Source organism: Sciurus vulgaris, assembly GCF_902686455.1.
Source record: "Sciurus vulgaris genome assembly, chromosome: 6".
In the NCBI taxonomy this organism is placed as follows: domain Eukaryota; kingdom Metazoa; phylum Chordata; class Mammalia; order Rodentia; family Sciuridae; genus Sciurus; species Sciurus vulgaris.
In genome coordinates, this window is record NC_136466.1 from 28,544,132 (window position 1) to 28,560,898 (window position 16,767).

General features: G+C 50.4%; 1 protein-coding gene across 1 annotated transcript in view; it reads left to right on the forward strand.

Moving 5' to 3' along the window:
- Positions 1 to 207: 207 nt before the first annotated feature.
- FAT2 (FAT atypical cadherin 2) overlaps positions 208 to 16,767 on the forward strand; it is an 82,237-nt gene continuing 65,677 nt past the window's right edge. The window contains exon 1 of the mRNA XM_079145919.1: positions 208 to 346. The gene's annotated coding sequence lies outside the window, so the exon portion shown is untranslated. The remainder of the gene's footprint in view (positions 347 to 16,767) is intronic.

Sequence of the window (16,767 nt, forward strand, 5' to 3'; positions counted from 1 at the left end):
GTTTCCTGGTTCCCTTCCAGCCGGCATATCCAGGACTTGGTTCCCCACCATGAGTTCTGGGCCACAAACCAGTTGGCTTCCTCCCTCCGTGTCAGTGAGACAGAGCTGGCGGGAGGGATGATCCGCCTCAGTTCTCCCTCCTCCTCTTTCCTCCTCCTCCTGGGCTGGGACACACCTACTCCAACTTTCTCAGCTGCCTCTCCGGCTGGGGCTGCGCTGGGCGCCTTCCTGCTCTGCGGCTCCGCACCTCCCTCCCCCTCCGGAGCGTGTGAGCCCGGCCCTCGTGAGAGGGCTCCTGCCCCGCGGCCGCTCCTCTGGGGCACTCTCCCCGACCTGAAGGGCTCAGGTAAGCGCTCCTAGGGGATGGGAGGCTGGGGCGGGGGCGGGGGCTGCAGGTAACCCACACTGTGCGGTGCTCCTGGAAGGTGGAGAAGGAACCAGGAGCTGGCCAGGGCAGGCATGTGGCCAGGGGACAGAACTCCGGGCCTGGATCCCTTAGGTACACTGAAAGAAGCCAGTGATGTAGCCAGCCTGGGTGCTGGGGATTGGGATTCAGAAAGGGACAAGACGAGGGACAAGACTAGGTCATAACACATGTGTGGGAAATGGGACTCTTGTCCCTGGGAGAACCAAATCCCCTGCTTGGGCTTCTGGGGATCAGCCTTCACGGAGAGGTGGGGGAGATTTCCTTCATAGTATTAAGGAAAAGTGTTGGAGCCAGGGACTGAGAGATGCTGGCTTCCTGTGCACGTCCAGGTGGCCACAGGGGCCGTGTCAAGACAGAGCCACCAGGAGAGGAGGAGGGAGGGCCTGGGAAAGTCAAATAACCTGGTCAGCCCTGGTGCTCCTGCAGAACTTCACAGAACCTCAGCCTGCCCAGCTGTAAAATGGGGGTACATGTAGTCACCAGAGGCCAGCAGGCTGGGAAGCCCAGAGGCCATGCTGACATGGGGTGATGGGGGAGTGACTCGACTCTGTCACCCTGTCTTGACACGAGTATCTTTGGAAGCAGCAGAGCTGAGCAGAGCCATTGGGTGGGTTCAGCCCTCCCCTGGACGCATGCAGGCAGTGCTGTTTGTCCCAGGGTCGGGGGGGGGGGGGTTCCCAAGATTTCCCAAGAAATCAGAAAAGCTGCCTCTGTCCCCAGTCATGGTCCAGACCTGATGCCTGGGTTCAGGACAGAGGAGAGGGGGAGAGACACAGAGGATGTGAGCCACATTTTACAGGTGGGGAGCTGAGCCTGGGACAGTTAACATGCCCTCTGCCTAGGACGCTTCTCAAGGTCATTATAGCTTGTGCTTATTGAACACTTCCTGGGTTCTGGTGTCTGTGCTGAGTATGCATGGTCTTTAGAAATTTTGAGATTTTGTAGCCGGGTAGTATGGCCATGTGAAAAGAGAATTTGTCAGTCATGCCTCCGTGACTCACAGGCTGTGTGGCCTGAGGATAGTTCCATTACCTCTCTGGGCCTGTTTCTCCACATATAAAATAAAGGTATCAGATGATTATTAAGATTCATTCTCAATTGGTTCACCCTGTTGAGTAGACAGAGCAGGAATATTGTCTCCATTTTGCAGAAGAGGAGCCTAAGGGACTCGGGGTCCCATTTCCCAGTAAGAGGCAAGCTTAGGTCTCTGCCAGGGCTCTGCACCTGCAAGATCTCTTGTAGGAAGAGCAGAATCCATGATGCTGGCTAGTCTGTTAGAGTACAACAGCGAGTTCCCCCTCTACAACTCTTCCTGTGCCTCAGTGTCCTCTTCTATAAAATGTGGGAGGAACTAGAATGAGTGGGGGTCTCTGGAATGCCCTCTGATTCCATGACTCTTAGAGGCCCAATCCTCAAGAGCTGGCGGAACCAGATGCAGATGGTCAATGGCCTTGCCTGGTCTCCGAGCAGCAGCGTGCCTGAGTGCTTATGGGCAGGGGCTGCTGGGCCCCGTCTGCACCTGTCCTGTGAGTTAGGCCCTGTGCCCTGCTCCCTGTCCACTCTTCCCTGGGGGTACTGAACTCCCCTGGGCCTGGAAGTTCTCCATCTAGTGACTCCTGCTCTACCACTGACCAGGCAGGGCGGGTGTGAGAGGCCACGGGGTGGGTGCTAAGCCTCAGAGAGTGGGGTGCGCTTGGGGAGAGGATTGGCACCTTTCTGTACTCCTGGGCTGGGCCCTGTCTTTTGGGTTCCTTGCTCAGCCGGTGGGCCTCCCTCTGAGAGCCTCCCACGGTTCCTGAGCGCCTGGCATAAGTTAGCTCAGAAACTCAGGCCTAGTGTGACTCTAACAGGACTCATGCTTCGTTTATAAGGGAGTTTTATGAACAGTTTTATGAGGAAAGGTGTGAATCCAAATCCTGGAAATCGCTAGCTGTACGTCTCTAAAAACCTCAGTCTTCTCATATGAAAAATGCGGGTAATCTTCGTTCTTTCCTCGGAGAATTGTCTTGAGCTTTAAATGAGCTGACGCATCCCAGGTCCTGCGTGTGAATCGCCGGGCCTTATTTATTACGTTCACGGTCATCAATTAGTGACTCTTCTCACTTCCTCCTAGCACTTCCTATCATCTTATGGCACTTTGAAGTGCTTTGTCCTTAGACTGAGTACAATTTTTGTCTGAAAGTTTCTCTCCTACTAAGATATAAGCCGTGGGCCTACCTTGCTCACTGCTCTGGGGCTCATGTCCTGCACGTGAAAGGAGGTCATTATGTATCTGTGGAGTGAATGAGCGGATCTCTGGTTCTAATTCACAGGGAGAGCTGCAGCTTAGTAGGACTATGTGTTGCCCCACCCAGTCACAGATGGCTGGGAGGGTCCTTGGAGATGTTGAATCTGTCAGATGGCAGTCCCGAGGAAGGCTGGTAACTGGACTGGGTCACATGGCAAGTGGGGAAGGCAGGGCTGGGACCCACGTCTCTTGACTTTCCTCTGCTCACTTTGCTTAGGTCTTTTCCAAAGTTTCTGTTTATTACATGGGTGGTGGATAAGTCCTAGAGGCCAGAGAATCGCCCCCCACTCCCTCTGGAGGCCATTTGGGATTAGCAATGAGGCAACGGCTGGCCTGTAAGCCAGGGGACATAAGCTCGTCAATCGGACGCCTTCCCTAGCGCTCACCAGCACGTGTGCATGTGGACAAACCACATAGGCACACGCAGCTCCATTGCCCTTGCCCACGAATCAGCAGATGTCTAACTGTACAACTGGAAGGGTCCTCAGGAGTGTCCCGAAGTCCCCCGTGGGGAATTACTGGTCCCTAGATTCTGAATTCAGTGCCTCCACTCAGGCAGCGGGTTTGTGCTGATGTCCCCAGTTGGCCGAGGCTCCACCGTGAGCCACTCATGAGCTTGGGGTTTGACAATGAAAAGAGGATCCTCACTCGCTGAGCTCCTTGCTGGGCGTGTCACCAGGCCGGGCTCTTTCACCTATACCTCCTCTTCTCCTCTGCAGGACTGTTCCCATGGTCCTGCTGTTTTTTGTGGTCGCCATTGTTTTCATCGGAGCTGGACAGAGACTCAGAAAGGTCAAGTCACTAAGTCACAAAGTGTTCTCTTTAGACAGTTAGTTCAAAAGACAGTTTAAGGATCCTGTGTGATGTGTCAGGATCCCAAAGGCTCACAGTTGGTAGAGACAGGTCCACTCATAGGTTGAGGGGGATGATAAAACCCAGGCAAACAGGCTGCCTCGGGGGTCCAGAGGCCCAATAGGACATTGGATACAGATTTAATGAAGGCTTCATGGAGGAGCTGGTACTGAGTGGCAGTTTTGAAGGCTTAATGAGAGTTAAATAAGAAAAAAAAATGTGGGAAAGATATTTAAAGGGACAAAATAGCATATGCAAGGATAGAACAGTGAAAAGCAAAGGAAACAGATAAGTACAGTAGCCTATAAGCTGGGTGGGGAACATCTGAGGCCTGAGAGGTGAATTGGGGCCAGATCACTAAAGGCCTTGTGTGCTAGGACAAGGAGCATGGCTTTAAAAAATGGTGAAATCATGGACAGACACAAAGTAAGCAAAATAGTATAAGGACCTTCATCACCTGGCTTCCACAGTTATGTTTCTTCTTTATCTCCACCAGCTTCCCCTACCAGAGTATTTTGAAGCAAATCCTGATAGATGCCTGCATCTGAAAGTAGTTCTGTGTGTCTGCAAAGACTTCACACACTGGGACATGACTTTGACTTGATAAGCATTGGGGAACACTGAGGGGGTTTAAGTCCAAGAGTCCCTTGGCGAGGTGTCTCTGTCTGTGGGGTGGAGCATGAGTTGAAGAGGGTCGGATTGGAAGGTTGAGGTATCTCATTGTCTCCCCATTAGCCGACCGCAGCGTTTGATATCCCATTATTACTCATCGATTAACCAGTTATCTTCTAAAACCCATCTCCTCCTGTAACAGGTGATACTTTAAGCATTTTCCAGTTTAGAATTTGCAAGAGAGAGAGAGAGAAATCCACATCCCCTCCCCCAGCCCTTCTTTTTTCATTCCTGAGACTATAGGGACCCCTTCCAGTCAAGCTGAGGTGTCAGGAAAACAGCAGTGACCCTTCCCTGGTGGGGGCAGGGAGCCTCACAGAGAAGTGGGTGCCCTTTCAGCTCCAGTGCCCACAGCAGCTGGCCTGGGCACATGCTGAGCAGGCTGGAGCATGCATCTGTGGGGGAACATCAGCATGCGTGTGTGTGCTGGCCCGTGAGTGCACACGTGTCCTGCTGGAACTGCTCACCTGTCCCTGTAGCCTCCCTTCCTTGTGGGTCCTCCAACAAAGCCAAGCTTAAGGCACAGAATGTCTCATGCTGGACACCTGGAAGCTCAGCGTGGAAGCAGGAGAGCTTGGGGTCCCTGTGGCCTGTGGTGGGACATGTGAGTTCTGGAGCCACAGAGCTCAAGTTCCAGTCCTGGCCTGACTTCCGTCTCTGTGATCTTGGGACGTGGTTACCCTATGTGAAGGGCATAGAACCTTGGCATAGTCAGTTCTTATTAACAGTCATTAACCATGGCTGCCATCAAAGATCTGGAACCCCTGGAAGACTTGGGAGTTGACGCAGGGAATCATAGCATCTTGCAAACTCGAATTCTAGAATCTGGAACTTCTAGAAATCTATAGTTAGAAGACTCTTATTGGATCCCTGGTGTATTCTAAGTCCCATTGGATCCCTGCTGTATTCTAAATCCCATTGGATCCCTGGGGTACTCTCTGCTCTGTGAGAAGATACTTCCTATGGTGTCTGATGAATGGTCAGCATGACTTTTTAAAAATTCTCCCTTCGAAACATTCAAAACCAAAGTGCATAAATTTTAAGTTATTGCCAATGAATTTTTAATAAAGTAAACTCAAACAGTGACTGAGCAGCAACCAGAGCACCAAGCTGATGTCACATCCCCCAGGAACCCTCCTGGTGCCCCTTGCCAGACATGATGGCTGTTGTGTCCCCAAGCTTCTGAGGATGCTGAGGGTCTCCTCCTGGGGCCGTGCACCATGGTTAGAACTCCACTTAGTAGAGGGGTCCAGTGAATTAACTTGGAAGTTGCTAAATTAAACTTTATCCTTGGATATATATATATATATTTTTTTTTTTTCTTTGCACTGCCACGTTTCTGTGGCACCCTAGTTTGAGCTTCCCAATTTTGTATTTTAAAAAATACAAATTCCTTAGGCTCATTCTAAGTCTGTGAAAGTTGAATGTGGAGCCTGACAGTGGAGACAGGAAGCAGTATTTTGACAAGGCCCTTGGGGCTCCCGTGGGGTCCAGCTGGGTTTGGGGACCACTGGGCTGATGTGTTTGGAGTTTGGATTGGAGTTTGACAGACTATCGCTTCCGATCCGTACTCCACGTTTGCTGACTGTTAACCTTGGACAAGACGCTGGGCCTCTTTGACCCCCTCCTCCTCGTTCTTTCTTTGTAACTGGAGCAGGAACAACCCCTCCTGTGTGGAGGAAGGGCTCTGAGTCCCCACGGGGAGAACGCCCACCAAGCTCCAGCTGCAACAGTCAGCAGTCCAGTGACTGCAGAGCCTGTCCTTGGTGGAGCCCAGGGACCATTGAACTGGATACCTGGGTCTTCATATTCGAGCCCTGGCTGAGCCACTGACTAGCAGTGTCACCTTGGACCCCTCTCCTGGCCTTAACATCCCCATCTAGAAAGTGGAAGTAGACTTTATTCCCCAGGAGGGTTTTCAAGGGCCTCAAATAAGAAATGGTCCAGAAAACTGCTCTGAGGACAGAAACACGCTGCATGAAGTGGACCCATTAAACTGGGACTCAGCTAAACCTGGGCATCCAGTGGCGAGTGGGCCCACAATCATCCTTGTCGTTCCGAGGGCAGGCGGGTGGGGGCAGGGAGTGCTGAGGCATCAGTTTCCACAGCCTGGTATGCCTGGCACGGCTCCCATGCCTCTTGGTTTCTGAGAACCGTCTTCTTCCTGGTTCCCGGGGCAGGCAAGTCCAAGATCCCATAGCTATGAAATGCCATTCATCTGCAGATAGTCACAATGTTTTTATTATTTAAATGTCTTCTTTTTAATTAGAGCCTTCTTTGAAGACTTTTACTAGTGTTTAAAAAAAAGTCCTTTCTAATGAAATATAATATGCATATAGAAAAGTGCACAAATCATAAATGTACAGCTCAAGGAACTTTCCAGAAACTAGCTAGCGCTCCAAGATAAATAAATTAAAGCATGACTACCATTCCATAAACCCCACTTTGTGCCCCTTTTAGTTGCTAACCACTCCCATCCCTACAAGAGTAACTTTATCCTAATGTAATGCATAGATTTGTTTTGCCTATTTTTAAGCTTTATATTCTCAGAATAGCACAGTATGTACTCTTTTATATATGATTTTTTTACCCTACATTATGTTCATGGAATTCATTTGTACAATTGCTAGAACAATAGTCCATTTCTTTGCTGTATAGTATTCCATTACATGATCATTCCTCAATTTACATACCGAGCTAATCGGTTGTGTTGTTGGGTCCTGGGGTCCACATTCCAGTCTCAGGTCCAGTTCTATTTATTGCAAGTAAAACATGGTTCATGTGGCTGGGTCTCCATGTGGGAGCTAGGCAGACCTGCCTTCAGGAGAATCAAACATTTGCCTCTGGGCTTTGAGATGCTGATGGACAGTAACAGGTGCAGACTCAGAGACTCCCAGGTTAAAGTCAGGGTTGGGGGTGAGGTCTGCTGCTTCTCCCTCACTGGTCTGTTCTTCTAGTTGCCTTTAGAGATAACTTTGTGGCGGCTTTGCCTGAGGGTCAATGTTCCCCCAAGAGTGATCAGTAAACCACCCACAGGGGGAAATGGGATTTCATGCTGATTCCCCTGCAGACCCACCAAGTCCTGAGGCAAAGGCTTTTAACTCATGGACATTTGAGAATCCCTTCTTGAAGACCTCAGTCTGTCCCCAACGTCCCTTATCCTCTTTCCATCGGGGGCTTGGACAGGGCCACATGGGGAATTTTGACTTTGAAATGGGGTGTGGTGGAGTGTAAGATCCGAAAGAAAGGGCTGGTCACCTTGTTGAGCGGATCATGAGCGCCAGTCACACCAAAATCACCCGGGGAACTTGTCGAGCACCTCTCATGAGCCCCACCCCTGAGGGTTTCGATTCCATAGATCTGGAGCGGGACTGGGAATACTCACTTTTGAACTCCTGCCCCCACCCTCTTAGAAGGTTCCCGATTTGGTGGGAACCACTGGTTCTGTTCAACAGCGGTTTGGCAGAGGAGAATGCAGGCGGCCCACAGACCTGCCGAGTTCCCTGCCAATGGCTGGGCAGAGCAGTTACCCCAGAGGAGAAATCACAGGGAGAGTGCCCGGGGGCTTGAACGTGACCCCGAGTCACTTGGCCAGGAGCCCATCACCCTGGGTCCCGTCAGGATGCCCCCAGGTTATCTGCCTCCCCTCTCTTGCCTCTGGCCCCATAGTCACATTCAGCCCGCCCAGCGACAGGACCAGGCGCCTCAGACAGCGGAACTGCCCGTCCTGCCCACTGCTAGGAGCAGCTCCACCTGCCATGACCTGCCCGCCTGCCGGGCTTTGTCCTAAGCTGTTCTGCTCAGAGGGGAGAGGACGGACAGACTGCTGGGCTGGGCCAGGCTGGAGGAAATGGCAATGGAGGCTTTGCTGAGAATCTGTTCGCTGGAACGAGAGGATCTGTGGTTATAGGAGCCCTGTGTGGGGGAAGATCCCAGAACCTCCCCTTCCCATCCCTCTGGCAGGGCCAGGCAGCCCAGGTACCTGTTAGACACACGAGTGTTTTCATCCTGGCTTGGCTGTGTGATCTTAGAAGTTAGGAAACCTCTCTGAGTCTCATTTCTATCATCTACCAAATGAGGATAATTATAGGGTTGCTGTAAACTAGCTTAAAAGAGACAAGGCAAGCCAAGTGCCTTCTACAGGGCCAGCACACGGGGGATGTTCAATAATGTCAGTGATGATCAGGCGCGTGTGTCTCTGTGAGCACTCCTGTCCCCAAACCTCACCATCATGGGATGGGGGCTCAGGGGAGGGTTAACTCTGCGAGGCAGGAGAGAGGGACCAGTCCCAAAGCCTGGATGGATGGACCAGTGCAGGCCCCAAGAAATGAGGGCATGTGCTCAGGGCTCCCTCACTGGGCACCCACATGGCCTCCAAAGTTACAGGGACTCTGGTACCTAAATCGTCCACTTCATGGCTGCAGTGACCTCATGAGGGCTCAAGTGGGAGTTGTGCTGATCTCTTTGTTCATGTCTCTTATTTTGATCCTTGTAATAGCTGATTATTGAATTCCCTAGTTTATGTATGGAAAGACTGGGGCTCAAGGTCATATGCAATCAGCAGCGGGTGGAGGCCTGGCTCAGAGGCAAGCCGCCTCTCCACAGCCTGTGCATGTGTCTGCTGTGTTCTGTGGCCCTGAGAGCAGCCGCCCCACCTCCAGGATGGGCCTGTGCTGGAGGCAGAACCGGCTGGGAGCAGCCACATGGAGCCGATGGTCTTAGGGACAAGGAACCCAGACAGGCTTCTGCCACAGCAGGCTCTCAGGGCCAGGGAAAAGGCCAGCCTCTACTTTGCTGGTGGGGGCCTGAAGGCTCCCAGGCAGGCTGTTTATTGCATCATGTGTAGAGAGGGGAATCATGTGGAATGACCCCATTTTACAAATGACATAAATGGGGCCCAGAGAGGTCACCCCAATTTGTCAGGGGCAGAACCTAAAAGATCAGGAAATCCGTGTTGTCCTGGGTGTCCGGGACCTGGTCTCCCTTTCGTTTCCACTGCCCTCCCTCTTCTGACCACCTCACGCCCACCCCACTCCCCCCTCTGAAACTTGGGACAAGGTCACATCTGTTCTCATTTGAATGCTGCTCCAGTGCTGCTTGAGCTTTGCTGTAATCTCTGGAGGGGAGGGATGTTCACAAAGACCCACAGATATGTGTGTGTGTATGTGTGTGTGTGTGTGTGTGTAGGGTGCTCCCTCAGGGGCTCCTGGAGCAAGGGTGAAGGCCAGCGCACGCAGGGAGGAATTCCTGCACGCCACACATTTTCGAGCACCTACAGTAATAATAACCATGACCCACCGGCTAGTTTCCGCACCCTCTGGCACCGTACCAAATGCTTGCCGCGCATGCGCCCTAAAATCCTCCGGTGAAGAGAGCTTTGCTGGCCCCATTTCACAAATGGGCAAAACGAAGCGTGGCTAGGCTCAGCCGTGCCTCTCCGTGCCTCTCCGTGCAAGCCGAGGGAGAACCGGGCGGGGGCGGGGCAGGTGACTCCAGAGCAGGTTTCTTCCCCTGCACTCTCCTCCTGGCTCATGGGGAGGAAGGCTGGCCTTGGGGGTTCCCAGGAATCCCCGGCTTGGAGTGAAACTGGTGGAAGGGAGCAGCTTGGGCACTGGGCAGTGCACAGAGCCAGGGTGGGGAGCCTGGGTTCTGGTCCCAATTCTGCCATCCACACATACGTGGTTTATGTCCCTTTTCTGGACATGGTTTTCTTTTTTTTTTTTTTAACAAAAGAAAGATCGGGGGTTTCCTGCTTGTTGCGATACGTGGGGCTGAGGTTCAAGGTGACGATGAAGATCTCAGGCGTGCTAGGGGGGCTCCTCATGCTTTTTGTGTCCATTAATGGTCTCGCTGATTTGTCCGACACCTGTTCTACCTCCTGGCTCTTGGTCAGAGTTAAACGAACGCCCATAGTGAATGATCTCCTGTCTCAGCCAGACGAGCTCTCCCTAGGCTTCGCCTGCCCCGTGATCATAATGCCAGACTTCTTTGAGTTCCTGTGTCTTCTAACTTTTTGTGGTATCAGGGTTCATGAATTCCCATGAGCAACTCATGGGAATTTTTTTTTTTTTTTTTTTTTTTTTTTTTTTTTTGTGGTTGAAAGTTCAACCACATATGATTCGGTGCCTTTAGATTTCACTGGCCACATCCCAGTATCATTCAAAGAACATTTTCAATAAATTTTGTGATGAAAAGATGTGATAATAGTCGTGAAGTCAGAAGACCAGTGGGACAGAAATTGTCCTTGTCATGTGAAGTTGAAGACTTGGAAATCCTTCCTAGAGTGTTACCTAGGGACCGTTTTCCCTGGTTGGATTATAAAAACCACATTCCCTCCCATTAAAAGTAGGAATTCAGCTGTAATTACTGGACTGTGAAGTGACCTAACGGTGGTGCTCAGGCTGCCTGAGGATCTCGCTGCCTCTGACCAGTTGGATGCGTGCCTGTGGACACCATCTCTTACCATTTTTGACATGATCCTTTTAAATGACACACTTACTACACTGTCCATCTTTATGAAGTCTTTAGGTGGGAAAAATGGCCTTCCTGGTTTTTAAATTTGCAACAAAGACGATTTTAAAGAAATAAAGTTTTGTGATTCTTAAAAAAAATAAATTAATTAAAAAATAAAATAAAAAGAAAGATCAGATTAGAGATTAGATAGCACCTTTTTTTTTTTTTTCTTTTTTTTTAACAGTGCCCTAAGGAGGCCTGGGGATTTCATGCAGAGGCTGACAAAGGCAAAGGAGCAGGATGAGTAGGAGCTGGGACTCTGGGTTCCCCACTCACATCTATCACAGCAGTTCTTTTAAAATAATAAGAGTTAATATTTATTTAGCAATTACTAGGTGCCATGCATGCGCTAAATGTTTGCTATGAACCATCTGGTCCAATTATCTGGGGTACATTCAGTTCGTCTCTATTTTCTAATATATATATATATATATATATATATATATATATATATGTATAAACATATATACACAAAACCTGTATGTATTTGTGGTATAAAATGCTTTGATGTATGTGTACATTGTGGAGTGGCTAAATTAAGCTATTTAACACTTTCATTAACATTTTTACATCTCTTTTATGGTGAGGACATGTAAAATCTACTCTCATAGCAATTTTCAAGCATATACTTCATTATTTTTGACTTAGTCACCATACTGTGTAATAGATCTCCTGAACTGGCTCCTCCTAGCTGAAATTGCGTGTCCTTTGACCCACCCTTCCTGCCGTCCCCAAGCCAAGCCCTTGCTACCTGCCCTTCTCCTCTGCCTCTGTGCGTTCAGCCGTTTCAGTGAGATCGTGTTATATTTGGTCTCCCAGTACCTGGTTTCTTTCACTTAACTCCATGTGCTTCAGGTCCATCCACGCTGTCACAAATGACAGAATTCTCCTCTTTTGCAGGCTGAGCATAGTGTTCCACTGTGTGCATTGGCCATCTCTTCTTGATGCACTCACCCGGGGTGGCCATTTAGCTGGATTCCTGATCTGGGCTGCTGTCAACGATGTTGCAGTGAACAGGGGTGCAGGCATCCCCTGGACATACTTACATCATTTCCTTTGAATATGTACCCACCCGTGAGATCGCTGCTTCAAATGGTAGTTTAACTTCGAGGTTGTGTGTGTGTGTGTTTGTGGAACTTCCCTCCTGTCTTCTTAAGTGGTTGTACTCACTCACATTTCCACCAACGGTGTGCTGAGGTTTCCTTCCCTGTCCATCCTCCTCAGCCCTGGTTACCTCTTGTCTTTTGGACAGTTCCCATCTGAACAGATACTTCATTGTGGTTTTAAGACTTGAGCCTTTAAAGTCGAGGACAACAGGCTTGGTGATGAAGTTATCCAAGGTCACCCACGCTGGGACTTAAGGAATCCTTGTTTGAAAACTCACCCCTCTGCAAAGGGTTCCGTTGGATCCAGGAGGTGGGAAACACAGAAGAATCTGGTTACTCTTTGCCTGTTATTCTCCTTCTGGAAAGGAGTGTTCCAGTGCTCTTGGAGAGCATCTCATGATTTCAGGGGATGATGTTCCTCCCTCCCAAAGAGCCAAACCCAGACTCGGGGACAGCCCTGCCTGCCCACACCTCCTGTCACCCCACCTGAGGTGTCACCTGGTTCTTTCCTGGCCAGAGGTTGCCCTGCTGCTTCTGCAGATGACTGAGGTCACACCTGTGCCCTGTTTGATCCCAAACTCTATTTCCTCTGAGAGTCCAAACCCAGACCCCAGGGGAGGTGCCATGTTCCCTGCCCTGTCACCAAAGTTCCTAATTGTTAAATATCAGTCTGTGTTTTGCTGAGCTGGAGCTGGTTTTGATAATAGAAAACTCCCCAAACTAAGAGCCCTAAAAGCAGCGTGGCTGATTTGTTCAGACGCTCTGAGGAGTTTCTCTTCTCCACCTCCTACCTGGAGCTCTCTGGTTCTCTCAGGTTCCCTCTGGCTTAGGGACTCTTCAGCTCTAAATGCTCGGGCCTCTCCCTGGACCTCAGTGAGTATCAGGGTCTGTAGACCTGAATGCCCCCCACGGCCGGGTGGTCAGCGATCTGAGGGTAGCGGGCCCTGTGTAGGGAATGTGGGCCATCTTGGGCTCTGTTTCCTTCTTGGTTTGGACTGAGATGTGGGTACCCCAATATGCTCCTCTTCTCTGAGCAGACTGATCTTGGTGATGAGCAGAAGCTGGAACTCAGCATCAGGGAGACCCCGGGGAGGGGACCTGTGGAGGGTAAAGCAGGCAGCTCCTGCCGACTGGTGCCAGGCGAGAGCACAGATGCCCCGTCTTCCAGTTTTTTGAAAGAGAAGCTGGAGTCTGGGTTTTTGGATAAAGTTTTCCAGTGTTTTTATGTTTTCAACTAATTAACCATCGAATAACAAAATTGCATATTATAAAAACTATCAAATAAAAAATAACATATTTTGGGCTGCAAACACAATAGGAGACTGGTATTAGCCTAGGTACCACCAGATGGTCACTCGGGTCACTGCTGCGGGTTTTGAGATGTTAGGTTCAGCACTGTGTCCCTCTTTCCTTCTGCTCCTCATGTATCATGTAAATCCTGCAATGGCAGAACTCCTCAGTGAAAGTCTTCCCTTTGGGCTCAAAAGGCCTTTGGTCACCTCTCTGGTCACCCCAGAGCCTCTTTCCATAGTTCCCTCTAGTCCATTCACATGTCTCCTTGCTCCTGCCTCAGGGTCTTTGCATTACCTGTCTCTTCTGCCTGGAATTCTCTTCCCCAGCATCACTCTATACAGCTTCTTGCTCATACGTCACCTGGTCTTATAGGACTTCCCTGACCACCCTTTAAAAAAATTACATCTCCCTGCTATTCATTATCCATCTCCCTATACATGCTACACATTCTGTCTCCCTTTTATGGAGATCAGAGAGGTTAAATAATTACCCAGGGCCACACAGCTGGTAAATGAAAGAACAGGGATTTGAAACCGAGTCTGATTCCAGAACCCACTTTCTTAACTATCAATTCTTATCCAGCACTGTGTTCCCTATCTAAAGACCAAGGGAGATAATGTATAAAAGAGCTTTTTGGAAAACTTACAGATTATCACATAGATATCAGACATCATTAGTAAGAACTTTTATCATAATTACTAAGAATATTAGGAGAGAATGGGACACCTAGTCCCAGCTCTCTTGCCCCACACTCTGGGTAAGCACTTCCTTTTCGTTTCCTTTCCTTGTACCTGCAGGCCTGGACAGGCCTGGCTTTTACAGATAGCCTCCCTGGGCTAGTCCCTCAGTCTGGCTGCTCTTCCAGGCTGCTGCTTTCTGAGCCATCGCTGGTCCTAATAACGTGTTGCTCTGTGTCTTTCCTCCTCTACTCTCACCTATCATATTATTTGCCTTCCCTGGAGCCTGGGAAGTAGGTAGGAGTAGCTATCATTAGCTCCATTTTACAGACAGGTAAGTTGAGACCCAGGAGGAGTTCTGTGGTCTTCCCAAGGTCACTCGGCTCATCAGTGGTTCAAGCCACTGTCTCCTCTCCTGTCACATCTAGTTCTTTGATCTTTTTTTTTTTTTTTTTTTTTTTTACATGAGAACCCAATTGCAGTTGCCTACAAACTAACAGATGAGTCAACTATTCATCCAGGTTAGTGGAAGTATATCCAGTCTCCCTACTCACAGTAAATTCCAGCTGGTTTAAATCAGTAGCATTGGTATTCAAGACTCGTCTGCCACAGAGTGAGTCTCGAATGGAAAACATCCCCCTTTCGGTCAGACATTGGATTATTCTTCCTCGAACATAGTCCTGTCTGCTCATGCTTCTTCTCAAAAGCCTTCGGTGGCTCCCTATTACTAAGGGGAAAGTTATTTTAGTGGCTGAGACTTCCTGACTAGCAGGTACCTTGCATGCCACTGGTCTTTCACTTTTAGTTATTTTGGTTCAAAGGCACGTTCCAACCTAATCTTACCCCAACCCCAACTCAAGATTTTTGTCACCAGTAAAATATATTTGGGATTCTTTCCAGTCCTAACACTGAATGCCTAGAGCGCAGGAGGTGGGGGCAGGTCACAAAACAAATTCTGATGCCACCCAGACCTGTCGTAATTTCACATCTGGACTTGGGGGAGAGGAAGGATGTTCTCCAGTCCAGAGGAATGAATCCAGTGGCTTATCCTTGTGAGCAACTCTCCAAAATTTAAAAAAAAAAAAAAAAAAAAAAAAAAAAAAAAAAAAAAAAACCTCGTCTCATTGGTTCTTCCAGGGCCTAGAATCCAGAGCACTGGGGCTCAGGAGTCTGGCCAGCTGCTCACAGTCTAGCCCCTGCCTTCCTGGGTAGCGTTGGGTGTGCCATGAAAGCCTCAGTTTCCCTAATCTGAGAAATGGGTGTCCAAGGGCAGCCACGGCTCTTAGGAAAGTGATGTACTGCTAATTACTGTCTGTGATGTGCCTGAGGAGAGAGAAAAGTGCTTGGCAGGAGGGAGAGGTCCCTCTGGCTCTTGGCTAGGGATGAAAAGGAATTTCCTGGTCAGAAATGGTGGTTGACATTTTGAACAAATTGAGTAGGAGCTTCTTTAGTGGACGTTGCTTTGGCTTTGAATCCCTTCGCGTTCCCCAGGGAAAGGACAGAAGTAACCAGAGTCACAGACCTGCAGAATTTAAAACGCACGCTGCACCTGGTCCCTCACCAACGCAGATCACAGAGTCAAGATCACCGCACACCCAATCGCGTGCCACGCGCCTTTTTACGACGGGACCCGGGGCGTTAGAGTCGCAGAGCCGCCGTCAGATCTGGAAGGCGCCTGCAGCTCCTCGAGTCCCAGCCTGTGCTGCCCTGGAGGGCGAGGGACAAGCCCGTGGCCAGGGCCTGAGGCTCCGCCCCTGCGTCTAACAGTACTGCCCCCTTTCAGGGTTTATAGATGATGCTTCCAGGTGCCATTCCACTAGGAAAAAGAGACTGTACCCCTGAAAGCAAGAGGGAGGTTCGGAATGGCGGATGTGTCTGCTGCCTGCAGGCCCCCACCCCGCATCGCTTACAGGGGAGTCCGGAGGAGGTCTGCGGGCTAAGTGGCTTCCCTGACGGAGACCGCACTGAGGGAGAGGGAGTGACCTTAGATCCAGGGCTCTGCCCTCAATGTTGGACAGGCGTGGGTGGGTGTCAGCCTGCCCGCGGCCAGGGGAAGAACGGTCCGCTGCCCCTGCGGGATTCATCTGATACGTGGTAGAGATTCCTCAGGGTGCACAGGCCAGTGAAGGAGACCAGGAGAGGTGTCAGCACTGCTCCACGTGTGACTTGGATAAAGACAGGGTGTCACAACCCCCTCTTCCTGGATGTCAGAGTCGAGTTTCTGAGAAGCCGGAGTGCTGAGCCCAAGCAGGACCTGCTGCAGTCTAGTCCCCCGAAAGTCCCCTGGCCTGGAGCTGCAGACACACAGCCTGTGTGAGACCAGATCGGGAGGGACAGGGTAACACACCTGCAGGTTTTCACTGCCCTCACACCCAGCAGTCAGTGGATAGCGTCAGGTGGAAACGACGCCACATATGGGGTCTGGCGCTTACATGCAGTTACTTGATTGTCTAAACCATCTCCTGAAGGGGGAAGGCACATAGCTGGAGTCCCCGTGTTGGTAAGTACGTTCCGCCTCCTTCTGCGTCTGTGAAGTGGGTCGGCAGTTCTACGGAGGCGGTTTGATTTACACCGATCCCCTCAAAGGGTCTATTCACAGACAGATGCACGCCATTAATGTCCCCGCACGATCATTCAAAACGTGCCTCCTGAGGACCGTATGTGCTCTCTTGCAAATGTGCACATCCACCCACATGCAGATTTCTCCCTGGGACTGGGGAGCCAAGGAGCAGGAGGCCCCACCCCAGACAAGTGCCTGCACGCAGCCTCCCCGAACAGCCAGCAAGCTTAGACTCGACCAGACACCAGCAGCTTCCTGCTCCGCTAAGGTGCAGGCTGGACCTTCTCCAGAGAGTTCCCTGGACCCCACCCGCACCCCAGCCCAGGTTTCCATTCTGCCTGCCGTGGTTGAAAACTAAAAATAACTGACGTCTCAAGCGC